Source organism: Athene cunicularia, assembly GCF_003259725.1.
Source record: "Athene cunicularia isolate RWA chromosome 8 unlocalized genomic scaffold, athCun1 chr8_part1, whole genome shotgun sequence".
Taxonomy (NCBI): Eukaryota; Metazoa; Chordata; class Aves; order Strigiformes; family Strigidae; genus Athene; species Athene cunicularia.
Window position 1 is genome coordinate 5,500,126 of NW_020799109.1, and position 13,073 is coordinate 5,513,198.

Genomic DNA, 13,073 nt, shown 5'->3' on the forward strand with positions numbered 1-13,073 from the left:
ATGATGTGAGTTGTGTGTGACAGATCAAGGGAACTGAAAAGGCCAAGCTTCCCCACTGTAGCAGGGTCCCTGTTTAGTGATTTCATAACTCCAGCTGGACCTCTTTTGGCAAAGGAAAGGATTTTTATGAGGGAAAATGCTATAAATCTGCTGTCGCTAAAGGCCATCAGACACCATGTGGCATGTTCATGATATCACCAGTGTGCACCAGTTTTAAAACAGAGGTTTTAGCCATAAAGCTGCCAACCAGGAAAATCACATATGAGAGCACTGCTGAACTTTTAACAGTGAAACATCCCTTTGAAAACCCTTCCTCTTCCTGCTCATTCTCAACCCCAAAGCTTTGGAGAGATAGAGAAGGGAAAAATGGTGTATGCTTCAAAGTCCTGTGATAAACATCCCAAGATTAAAACAAAGCCAAATTTTGTGTCCCGTTGCTGAGCAGAAACAGCTGTCACTCAGCAAAAGCATTTGCTTAATGATGAGGGAGCCAAAAAAAAAAGCCCCTTCCTTAAAGAAAAGCAGTGTATCTGTCTCTTCATGTTTGTTTTGCCCTGCCCTGAGTTAAAAATCAGGAGGAATCAGTGCAACATGCCAGGTAGGAGTCAGAGATGCAAATCTAGCAGGGTAAGGGTGAGCTACAGAATCGTAAATTCCTTGCCTTAACTGTTTGTGACAATTGGTAGCAGACAAATGTTATATATCTTCGGCAAGCAGTTCTGCAGGACGCAGATTTCTGTTCTGCTCCAGTTACTGTGGCCTTTCTGACCACCTTCTTGAAAGAGTTTTTCCCTGCATATCAAGGAAATGCTCCAGGCTGGGAGGAGAGGGGAGGAGTCAGAGCTGGGCCAGGCCACTGAAACCCTCTGACATGGACTATAGCAAACGAAGGCAAAACATAAGAAGCCTCAGGGGACTCGGAGCTCCACGAGGCAGAGATTTTGTGCATTGATACCTGCAGACAAAATCCTGATTGTAGACACCAGTTCAGTGCCAGAACACTTTTCCGCTAGGAGACTTTAAATTTATGCTTCTAGTAGGGTTGAGAAGTTCACAGAAAGGTCACATTCATCTGCTTCTTTGCACTGTAATGCAATACCTCTCCCAGTGATTTTAATTAGGACCCTCACAATTAATTTGTTTCCCCATCACATTTGTATTTTCACTTCTTATCACAAGTAGAAGAAATGTTGCTGCAGTCGCTGCCTTCCCTACCAAAGGAAAATGAAGACTCATTACTTACGTCAATAAATAAAGGGTTATTCACCCTACCCCCCTACACCCTGGGCTTTTGCACACAGATTGAAGATAATTGCTCATTTCAGCTGGCTGCACAATGCCCAAGCATCTTTGATTTTGGAGGTTTCACCTTGTTATCTCCCTGCCTGCTACTGGAGTTCAAACCAGCTAGCTACGTGTGTGCAGAGCAAGCTTTGCATGTGCTAAGGTATGGGTAGGTGGGTGAGAGCAGGAGAGAGAGGGGAGAGCATTGTTACAATATTGATATCATTTATATGGTGCCACGACTAAAAAGGACAATCAGCGATGTTTGCATTTCCCATTGAAGAGGCTGACAGTTGAGTCTTACTCAACTCCTGTTGAATAAAAAACGGAATATTTGCATCTTGGAAGATAAACATACTGTGATTGGGAAACTCCCTTCTAATAATGAAACACACGGAGGGAAGATGTTTTCTGCCTGTTTTGCTGGGTGCAGGATAAGAACGTTCAGTGCCTAAAATGCATTCAGTTCTCTTTCTGCTCCTACACAAAGACTAAGTCTTCTAACCTGTTCACTTTTCTCAGTGCACAGGTTTGTACAATGCAAATGGTTGAGAAGATTGCACAATTTCACCTTGCAGAACTTAGCAGAAAAGTTTCAATACATTTTTTTGATCCAGTCACAAACTGCATTCTGCACTATGGCCGTGATGCATTGGCCACACATCAGTGGATTTCAGAGAGCTTTTAGATAAAGCCCATTCACAGGACAAATAGACAGGCTTTCTGCTCTTGCCACTTCACAGGGACAGCTCGCCACTTTGGGGTTCAGAGACATGCCCATAAATTTGGCTAGCAACATCCAGAGTCCTCCTGCTTGCACAGCTAGTATTTAGAAACTGTCACGTAGTGGTGGTGGCCTGCCCAAGCTTGCTGGGAGTTCCTAAGGAGAGAAGGAGCTTTGAATCATTTCAAACTGAGCTGATACAACATTGTCACATTATAGTTTTTCATCACTCTGTCCTGCCCTGTAAAAGTCTTACTCAGGTTTCTTTGCTTCTCCCAGATGAGTAATGTTGAGCTATACAGAACGCTTGGAAAGAGCTTTGGATAGAGAACAAGACATTTTCAAAATTATGCGGTGCATGATCCAAATCTCTGAAACGTGGGGGTAGAACAAGTAATCCCTTCTCTTACATGAGTACCAGATTCATTCATCTGTTGAGGTCTCATAAAAGGCATGAGCCGGCTGGCTACAAGGCAGCTTTTTGGGTCTCTCTGTCTACAGTGGGGATAAGCCCATGAGAAATCATACAGAAACTCTTGAGAGTTTTCCATGAGGTCACTTCAGAGCTGTCCTCACCGAAGCAGGAGGATGTATGAGTTTTAACATTGACAGTGTGTACCTACTAATGCTAAATGCTGAACATCCTTAACCCTTTCTGGTAAATGGGTGTTTCTACACTGGGCAATGAAGCAGGGAAAGGAGATGCCTGACTGCCGTCATTGCAAGAGGCCAGGTAGCTTGGTGCTTGCAATAACAATCAGGGACCTTCCACTCCTAGTTTAGGAGAAGATTTGGTCATCACCAGAAGAAGAAGAGGCTGAAAGTACTTTGTTGGAGCTCTGTACAGTTGGCACCAGTAGGATTAAGCTCAAGAGTTGGGGAGAGAATGCAAATACACTGGGCACATTCTTAATACTGGCTAAAATAGCACAGACCTGGACCCTCTCTCAAGCCATCACATCCTGATGCCTGCGAACAATCCATTGCTCTGTCAGTTGGCCTGAAGGGAGAGAAGGGACAACCTAAGCACATTAAGTCATAGTGAATGAGGTTTTTAACATAATATATTTCCATATTTCAGAGATCTGAGGATGGGAAAGAGATTGAACCTACGCGACTTTCTAAGCAGCCTACACAGCTTGTTGACTACTAGGAGGAATACCTGACATCATGTCAACAGTCAGAAGTTTGGTGGGGAGCAGACTGCAGTCACCACCCAACACAACTCCTGCAGGACAACTGACATCAGCATTCCCTGAAACTGGAATTACTCAGCCAGCAGCAGAGGTAGTGAGTGCAGACAGCTGGTTGGCCTTCAGGATGAAAGCTGGCTCCTATTCCCTTGGACTGGACCTTGCCCATTACTCCACCTGTGTGCTCTGCTGCGAATGTCTTCCAAGCCTTTCTCCAGCTTTGGCTCTTTTACTGTGTCCTGTTCTAGAGGCTCTTAAAAGGTATTGGCCCAGAGAGGTATCCAGTGCCAGAAATATAACAAACTAGCAGGCAAAAACTGAGGTGTCAAGAAAGAATGAACCAAGGAAAACAAAAGAGAGCATTGTGACCAAAGCCAAACCTGCCCTATCTCGAAGCAGTGGGTGCAACAACAGTGCATCTGTGATAATACTGTTATGCATACTGATAAATATCAACGGCCAAATACAAGTACCAAACTGTTGCAGCACAGTCCTTCATAGGCTTTCAGCATACATTCAGCCCTCCATTATCTGAGAAAATGAGGATTAAGGATTATCCAGACAAATTAAAAATGCAAATGTTACCTACTATTTCTGTACCACCCCACTAGCATCCCACAGAGTCAGCTGACTCTGCAATTCTTCTCAGCTCTTGTGGCTCCAGGAAGGTTTATTAACTTTGCCACAAGACTGCACACTGCACAAACATGTTCCTGGGTGCTCCTTGACCCAGGCTACCTCTGGAAGCAGTGGAGTTGCAGGTGGGCAAAGCCATTCCTGGGCTAATAAGTTCTATAGAAATAAGATCACCGTCTCAATAAGACACTTTGTTGCCTGTGGCTAAGTGTATTTTTTAACAGTTACCTCAATGAGTATGCTTTAGAGAGGTCTGTGTTCTGTGCCTACCTGCCATGACAATAAATATAATTTCTGTTGATATATTTGCTCAGGTTTGGCATCTCCTAGTGCAGTGCCCATAATGCTTGTGCCTTTCACATCTGTGCCCGCAGAAGACTACGTCAGGCATCCCTGTCTATCTGTAGTGCAGGCTACCAAAAACCTAACCCAAGTACTTGGTCATTCTCAAAACAGGAAAGTAAGAATTACAGTGCATGTAAGCCCCATGGGGCATCACCTCAGTCATCTTCATGAGAGAAGATCTCATAGGTGCAAGCACATACTGAGAAGGAAGTCAATGTGAGGGATTAACCTGGCCTACATCAGGAGTCTGAAGGAGTACATGACCACTGCAGAAGCAAAATAGGCTGCTCTGACACAGAGTAAAGATGAGGAGTGGAAAAATCATGATCATCTGAAGAAGGAGTTGTTGAAGATCAACATTGCCAAAAGAAAAACTCATTTGGAAGACCTAATGGGTCCCACTGTCAATCAGCAACAGACCATTTTCCTGCCCAGGGAAAACTCTGAACTTGTAACCTCCAGGCTTAGCTAGTAAGCAAATGTTTGCACAAAAGCACAATAACAATTGTTTAAAGGAAAGATGTAGCAATCTACATGAAACTTTGAGTAGCAGATAAAATTTGTTCCTAACTATTTGCGGTTCACAACACTTCAGATCTATTGTAAGCACTTTATGACCATGAAAAATGTCATGTTGTCACTGCACTAAGCCCTGCAGTCATATTCTAAAAGCACGATCCATCACTTGAGTTGAAGAAAAATATCTTGTAAGGTTTGGCACTGTGAGGTTCATGGCACATATCCTGTCTCAGAGAAGATGGTGACACCCATACTCACCAGCCAGTCTACTACAATATACCGGATAGTCTGACAAACTATTCTGTCTTGTTCTTTTTCAAGTATCCAAGCCCGAAAACACGACCATTGAATGGTTCTTCTAAACTGTTTCCTCCCAAAGTAACATTCAAGCAACAAATGCAATGTGGCACTCTGTCAAACTATATCCTAATACTTATTTACAACAGAATTGCTCTGTGTGGCTAACTTAGAGGTGACATTAGACAACAAATACAGCATTTTGCTGTGAGTAAGAAAGTGTCCAAGCAGAGTTTTACTGGTGCAGCAGGAATTAACTGGTCTGGTTTAGCGGCTTCAAAAAGAAATGCAATCTGAGTATGAGGAAAACATGCAAAATTTGAAGGCAAATTAGTCTCAACCCAAATGCAAATCTAAAATTTTTGGTGTTGGCCAAACTCTCTCTCTCAAGCTCATTAATGCTGATGGTGCACATTTCTCATCTCAGAGTGTTACAAATCATTTAGCATGGTTTCAGTGAGAGACAGAGTTATAGTTGTGTAATATTACTGCTTTATCTTGCATTGCCAAACTTCTCTTCTCCCTCAACCTCCATTAAAAGAGCTTCCAAAGACTTGTTTCTCTGAGCTCTCTTAATAGTTCTTTCCCTCCAGTATGTAAATGCCAGGTTTTGAGAGCTGTTTTAAAGGCCTTCAGGTTGGGATGAGGTTTGAGGTTCAGCATTTGACAGAGAAGCAAACACATCAGCATCTCAGGTATTTACTGGTTGGATGGAGAGTTTGCTCCTCAGTGAACCCTCAATTGAAAGTATGCTAACGACCAGAGACTTTAGATATATGCCTAAAAAAGTAGCTATTTCTGTCCTTGAGTGATTACCGGCACCAGTGGTCACTCAGTGACCTGGAAAATTTCCAAGTCCTTGAAAGACAACATAAAGGGGAAAAAAAATGCTACTCTACCTTAAAACAGATCAAATCAAGTAGTAGCAGCCTTACTAGAAGAACAACTAAACGCCAGCTGTGCACAGGTCCCCTCATGGCCCAGCTGCATCTACATTCAGCACACACTATTCAGCACGCTGTTCTGGGAAAAGGTGTGAGCTGATTTCTGGATTTAGCTTTCAGGTCAAACCCCACTGTAACCACAGGGCAGATCCCATTGTGTAAATCTGCTGTGGTCACCTAACTGGTAATTTCATCTTTACTGGAATGCATCATGTTAGAGGAGGGTGTAACCTGTTGCAAGCATGTGCCCATTCTGCATGGGCTCAACACGATATAGTCAAGCTTCTTAGGCAGTAGATGAAAAGTAATAACAAATGTTAAGATTTTTCACTAACGTCTGCTCTAGTCTGTAACCTGTACTCAACTAAGAAGAAAAGCAAAATTTAGCAGTAGAGCAAGGACCAAACACAAGTGAATGATGTTGAAGCTCTCTAGTGAAATGCTTTTCTTTAAGTTGCATTATGTGCATGATAAACTGAATCAGCTCTGAATTCCTGCTCCAACTGGATACGAGGCAGGGGAGTAATTAAAACAGCATAAAACAGTAGACTATGTCAAGAGTAATCAAAATTTACAAGCTCAATAGATAAAGGTTGTGTTTTTTCCCAGAAGCTAAAGAGTAAAGCTATCAGAGCATTAGAGGACACCAACAAAAATGTAAGCATTTTCACTTATTTTACAGAAGACAGCAGCAGAATTATTCAGAACTACCAAACATACAGCACTCTGCCCTGGCCTTGTTGGCAGATGGCCATGAAAAAAAAAAAAAAATCACACAAAGATTTCAGTGTACAGAGCCCCAGACTGCGATGGTGTGAACCGGAGAAGCACCAGGGACCAAGCAGGGGTAGGAACTCGTAAGACTTGTTGGCCCTTAGGCCGTATTGCAGCAAATAAACTGCTCAGACAAATAAGGACCCGTGAGAATGAGGAGTCTCTGTCTCCATTTAATATATTTGTTCTAAGGTGAAGTTGTACAAACTGTCCCTCCGCTGCCTCCTTAGAGGTGCTGAAGCCAGCCCAGATAAACTAAAGCTAGTAACAGGGCAAACGGAACATTTGCTGCCTTTATTGCTGGCTTCTATTACACAAATTAAGTCTTATGAAAGACAGCATCATGCTGAGGATATAAGGTATCAAATGAAGCCAGTCTAAGAAACAGGATTTTCCTAAAACCAGATTTTTCAGTTTTGAGGTTTTCAATAAGAACAAGTTTTGTTTTGTTGCTTTAATTAAAAATTCCATTTTAACTAATAATTCTTTTTCTTCTGGGAAAAATAGCCCAAAATATAAACCAGAAAGAACTGCAGTGAAACAATACAAAGCAGATATATCACGTATCATGGAGTGTAGGGATAGGACAAGGGGTAACAGTTTTAAACTGAAAGAGGGCAGATTTAGGTTAGATTTAAGGAAGAAATTCTTCCCTGTGAGGGTGGTGAGACACTGGCACAGGCTGCCCAGAGCAGCTGTGGCTGCCCCCTCCCTGGAAGGGTTCAAGGCCAGGTTGGACGGGGCTTTGGGCTACCTGGGCTAGTGGAAGGTGTCCCTGCCTGTGGCAGAGGGGTGGAAGTAGATGGTCTTTAAGGTCGTTCCATCCCAAATGGTTCTATGATTCTATATATTTTTGTTCCCAGTTTGATTCCTGGTTGTACGCATCCTAGGAGAATCTATTCCATATTCCGAGCAGGTGAACTCAAACAAGTGGGAAGGCACAAGCTGGGTTAGTCATGGAGCAGGAATAACCACGGAAAATTAATGGTGTTCCTCTCCTGATGCCTTGAGGTTGAGAAGATGCTTTTCTGGAGGCTAACACACAATCAGCTGGTCTCTATACCAGAATAACCAGTGAAATCTAATATTGACTAGATTGAGGATGTCTGCCTAGAAGATCCAAGCATTCCTTTTAGTCCCAAACTCTACAATCCAGATCTATAAATGAAACATCTGAGAGGAATGCAGCATCTTGCCATCAGCAATGGGTCTTCCACTGACAGTTGGTGATCAAAAGCATCATTCCACTGTGCAGTCCTCTTCCATATTTCACCCTGAGGTGCATGAACACCATGGAATCAATCCTGCATACTCTTCGCTTATGGGCTGGGGCTCAGTTCCTAGAAAAGGTTGTTTCAGCCTCACCACAGTGTCCTATACCCCTGACCCCTGTATCAGCCCTGGGCCTGGCCCTTAACTCCAGGCTCACCATGCCAGCTCCATAGAAGCTCAGGCATGGGCAAGGGGAGCCAGGGGTGCAGAAAGACCCTTCCATGCTGAGCTCCCAGGGCCAGGATCTGGCTGACTCCGTTTAACCATTACTGTATTTGTGTTGCAGTAGCACCTAGTGGCCAGGGCTATGAAAATACAGAGCAAAGGAAGCATTTTTGCCAAAAAACTGAATACAGTTAAGCTTAACCAAGAAACAACAGGTGGTCATATGTGACTGATGCAGCCAGTACGAGGTAACTCAAGTTGACTCTAAAGGCCTAATTCTCATGTGAAAGTGAGAGTAAAAATAATTTACATCCTGTGCTTGCTGGCTCAAGAGACTTTAGTATAAATAAGAATCCAGTCCTAAATTCTCAATGGGATCCAGGCTTCAAGAAGGATTTCAGCTTGAGAAGGGGTCTGGGTTCTACTTTGCAGTGTGTGAACAGCTGAATGGGCAGTTCATATTATTTTAAGAAATGTCATGATGGGTTTGGTTTGGTTTTTACCTTTAATAACTTCACCCTGCTTATTAGGCTGTAATCAGGGGACCCGTTAATCCTGCTGAGCTAAGATCAGCACAAATCATCCCACCAGAAACACACACTGGAAAACTCAGAATGCAGGAGGAAGAGGTGTTGCTGAAGAGCATGAATCATACAAGGAGAGCTACCTCTGGGAAAAAAACCCGTTGTTGTACCCTTTCTAAAAAAAAAAAAAAAAAGAAGGTGGTGGTTCTTTCTCACTGGCAGTACAACTGTCTAATTCAGACATGCAGAACCCAAAAGCAAACCAAGACCAAATAAAGCATCAAGACAGGAGGAATGTATCTGATTGGCTAAATTCCCCTTTGCCTTTTCGTTGTTTGGGCAGAGCTGGGAGAAATAAATGTCATGCGGAAACACATGGAAGCAGGTCCTGAAGTCACTTCTCTGAGCTCCTAAGATGTCCTGCTGAACAGGATTAGAGTGAAAAATCAGAAGGTTTTCCAAGACAGCACACGGTTCACTTGACACTATGAGCTCAGTCTATGCTCTTAAGTTAGCTCAGGGCTGGAAACCACATTTGGGTCCAGCACAGCCTAACTGGACATACTGTCATATTTTGGCTTGCTGTCTGGATGAACCAGCTGACTCTGGGGTGGGGAAACCAAACAGTTCACATTCAAACCCAGTCCCCATGGAAGAAAAGGACAGGAGCCACTGTCAAACTCAAGCTCAGAAACAGTTACCAAGAGGAGATTAGCTTCAGCCAGTGATAAGAAAAGTCATCATTCCTTGTCCTGCCATGCATTAGCCTGTACCAAGAGGAACTATCGGTCTTTCAAAGCCAACAAACAGATTTCCATGTAGAAATTCCCTGCCATGGAAAAGATAAATAAAAATAATTTATGTCAGGGACTTGGAGAATGAAAAATAGTCAATGTCAAGGGCGCTTCTATTGGAGAGGGATAAACTGGGCTAAAATGCACACAGCTTATATCAGTTCTGGGTCTAAAAGGGAGTTATGTAAAATGGGCCACCACTGAGATATCTCGAAAATGTACTCTAGAAATTATTGCAAGAATCTACTTTCTTTTGCTCTGGTTATCTTCTTTTGGTAGAAAAGAAAAAAATGGAGAGGGAGAAAACTCCACATTTCTTATAGGAGCACTCTCATTTAGGATTCTTTTATTAGGGATGAAAGAAATGTTCAGAGGGAAAATGAGCTCATTTCTGTCATCTGCTGCCACCATCTGCAAACCCAGCAGCAACATCTTTGAAATTTTAAATTATTAAATCCACTCACTTCTCTGGTTTCTGCCTTCCCTCCCAGTGTGGTGGGCTGTGTGAGCCAGTAACAGGGAAGCTGGCCTGGGAATAAGGACCCAAAAAGGGCCCGTACAGACACAAGCTCACCTGTCATTGCTGTCATCAGCCTACCCCACCAAATAAATTAATTTTTCCTCCATTTCTCTTTCTGTAGATTGGCTACGTTAACTCTTTCTCTGCACAAGGTTGTTCTGTTATTTCAGAAAGATGGTGCTGGAATGATCTTGGTGACCCAGGGTCTCTGGGGAATGGAGCACAGAACTATACAGGAGCAGAGCCCATTTTTGCCCGATGATCAGGTGCTTTCTGACATGTGAGCTCGTCTGTTGCTGAGCGCGGAGCTTGAGAAAGAAGGAGAGATCGCATAACACTGAATGTCCAGCCTGGGCAGTAAAGGTTTCAAAACAAATACTAGTAATACAGCATTTTTTCATGCCCCACTGGTTCCAACTAGGACTGGGACCAGATGTGCCAATTTTCAACAAGAAAGGCTACTCATGCTTTTCTTGGCACAGCTTGAAGCAGCAAGTACCACAAATCCTATTTAATATAGTGCCTAAATGCCACAGACCTATTTGTTCGAGTTCTCTCTCTTGGTTTTTCAAGCTTAGCTGGCTCAGATAACCATCTGACCTCCAAGGCCCAATTCAGTCACAACCCTACCTCCCACCCTTTACAACTGCACCCATCGCTAATGTTTTCCTTTTAGAATGGGTTTCTTCCTATGTTTAATGATTGCCTTGCAAACAGAGTTTACACGGATGAAGTGCAGACACTTCACAATTTTTGAGTTCAATTGAATTGCATTTTTAGTCCTGAGATACAGATCGTTAAGCATTTTTTAGGGTTTGGAGGCATGTTGGCATTCCAGATTAGCAAGATGGGCACAGGTGCTACTGACAGATGTTTAGTAAACTGTTCACATATCTGAAGATAAGGGATTTACTATCCAGAATATCCATGGAAATAAGAGTAGATACAAGTATATCAAAGTTGCATAGAGTATTCATCCTCCCTTGGACTTTAGTCTTAGCGGAAAAAATTTTACAGCATTCTTGGTGAATGTAATATACACACACAGTTGGGGAGTTGTATCTTTGAAAGGACTCTTATGTTGTGCAAAGATTCACATTATACGAGACTGATCTGCCGGAACTCAGATATTGAGCAAAGCAAATCCCTGTCTCATACTCAGCTCCAAATGATTACAACATGTTACCCTGCAGTCCCATTACTTGCCATTCAAATGGGATAAGGTCACTGAAAAAATTGTCATTTGTGGGGAAGACAGAAAACCACTTTCAGTTTGAAAAAGGCTAAAGTACTAAACATCTTTTTTCTCTCTGTCTTCACCAGTAAATCTTCCTCCTGGACCTCTGCACAGATCAGAATCGCTTGGGAAAGAAAGGGACAGACAACTGTGGAGGAGCAACAAGTTAGAGACAACACAGGGTAGGTGCAAATATTCAAATCCATGGAGATGGATAGTTTTCACTTCAGGGTACTGGAGGAGGTGGATGATGTGACTGTGAGACCACTGTTTATTACCTGCAAAAGTTCACAGTCATTGGGGGAAGTCCTTAATGACCAGGAAAAGGCTGATGTAACACCCATCTATAAGAAAGGTGAAAGAAGGATCTTGGGCAGTTGGGTTCTCTCCATCCCGGGAAGGACCACAGAACACATCTGCTGGAGTCCATTTCTTCACATGGGAAGAACTAGAAGATAAATAGGGAATAGTCAACACAGAGCTACCTAGGGCAGATGATGCTTAACCAATCTGATTGCCTTATGTGATGAAATGACCTGCTATACAGACAAGGTGAGAGTAGTGCTGTAATACACTTTGCTTTCAGTCAGGCTTTTGACACTATTTCCCACGGTGGTCTCCTTTGTAAGCTGAGGGAGTATGGACTGGACAAACAGATCATTGTATGGGTGAAAATGGGCCGGACAGCTGGACTCAAAGCGTGGCAATCAGTAATTCAGCAGTTCATTGCCAGCTGGGAAAAAAAGGGTAAAGGAGCTGGGGTTATACAGTCCAGTAAGGAGGAGGCTGAAGGGGAATCTAACAGCCACCTACAACTACATGAAGGACAGTGACAAAGGTAATGGAGACAAACGCTTCTAGATGAGGAGAGAAAGCTAATAAAAGGTGCAACACAAACCGCAATATGGGAAGCTAAGCTTGAACATTACAAAAACTTTTTACTTTACAAAGTAGTGCAGCTCTGAAAAAGGTTATCTAGAAATCATGTTGCATCTGCATCCATGGTTGTTTTCAAGTTGTGGCTGATCTGATCAATTTTGATCATAGTCCTGATCCAACTGAGAGGTCCCCTCCAACTGATTTTTATTTAACTCCCAATGCAAGGGGTCCGTGGAACATTATCTAAGGGGGAGATGGTCACCTAGCTAATTAATGATGATGAAGATGGTGAGCTATTAAGTCCCTTCTGCCTTACTACCTCCCACCCTCACTCTGCCAAAACCTGGACTTGATAGCTTGCTGGAAAGAAACTTATTAACATGTGAGAGGAGCTCCACTACTACTGACACGAGATGAATAATTTACAAAACTGAGAACCAAGGCCAGACCAGCTTTCATAGTAAATAAAAACAGTTCTTTGTTGTCAAAAGGAGGACTGGATATTTGGCAGGGTCTGGTGACAAAGCAAAGCTCCATATGTGGGAAGACAGCCATAAGAGGCTAAAAGCATCTGTTCAGATATGCCTGAGAAATAATCCGGTGTTCACCCAGCCAAAGAGACCAGGGACCATTCGGGACAGAGCACTCCACTTTCTAAAGACGCACCTTGATTTGTTCTGAGATGCAAAGGCTTGTACCCACGTGATTTCGATCATGCTTCTGGCACATGTATCTTGTGCTCCGCTGGCAGAACAGTCACCCAGCAAGCCTGTCTCTGGTTAAGGCCTCCCTTCCCACTCCCCCACCCCCTGTTGTTACTAAGCAGGGCTTTTCTGTTTCGTCTCACTTCGTTTTTATTATGGCAAAGCCCTATAAAACTATCAAGTAGAGCTGGCTGAAATGCAGTGTTTCCAGTGCCTTGAAAATGCAAGGGTTTAAATATATATATATATATATATATATATA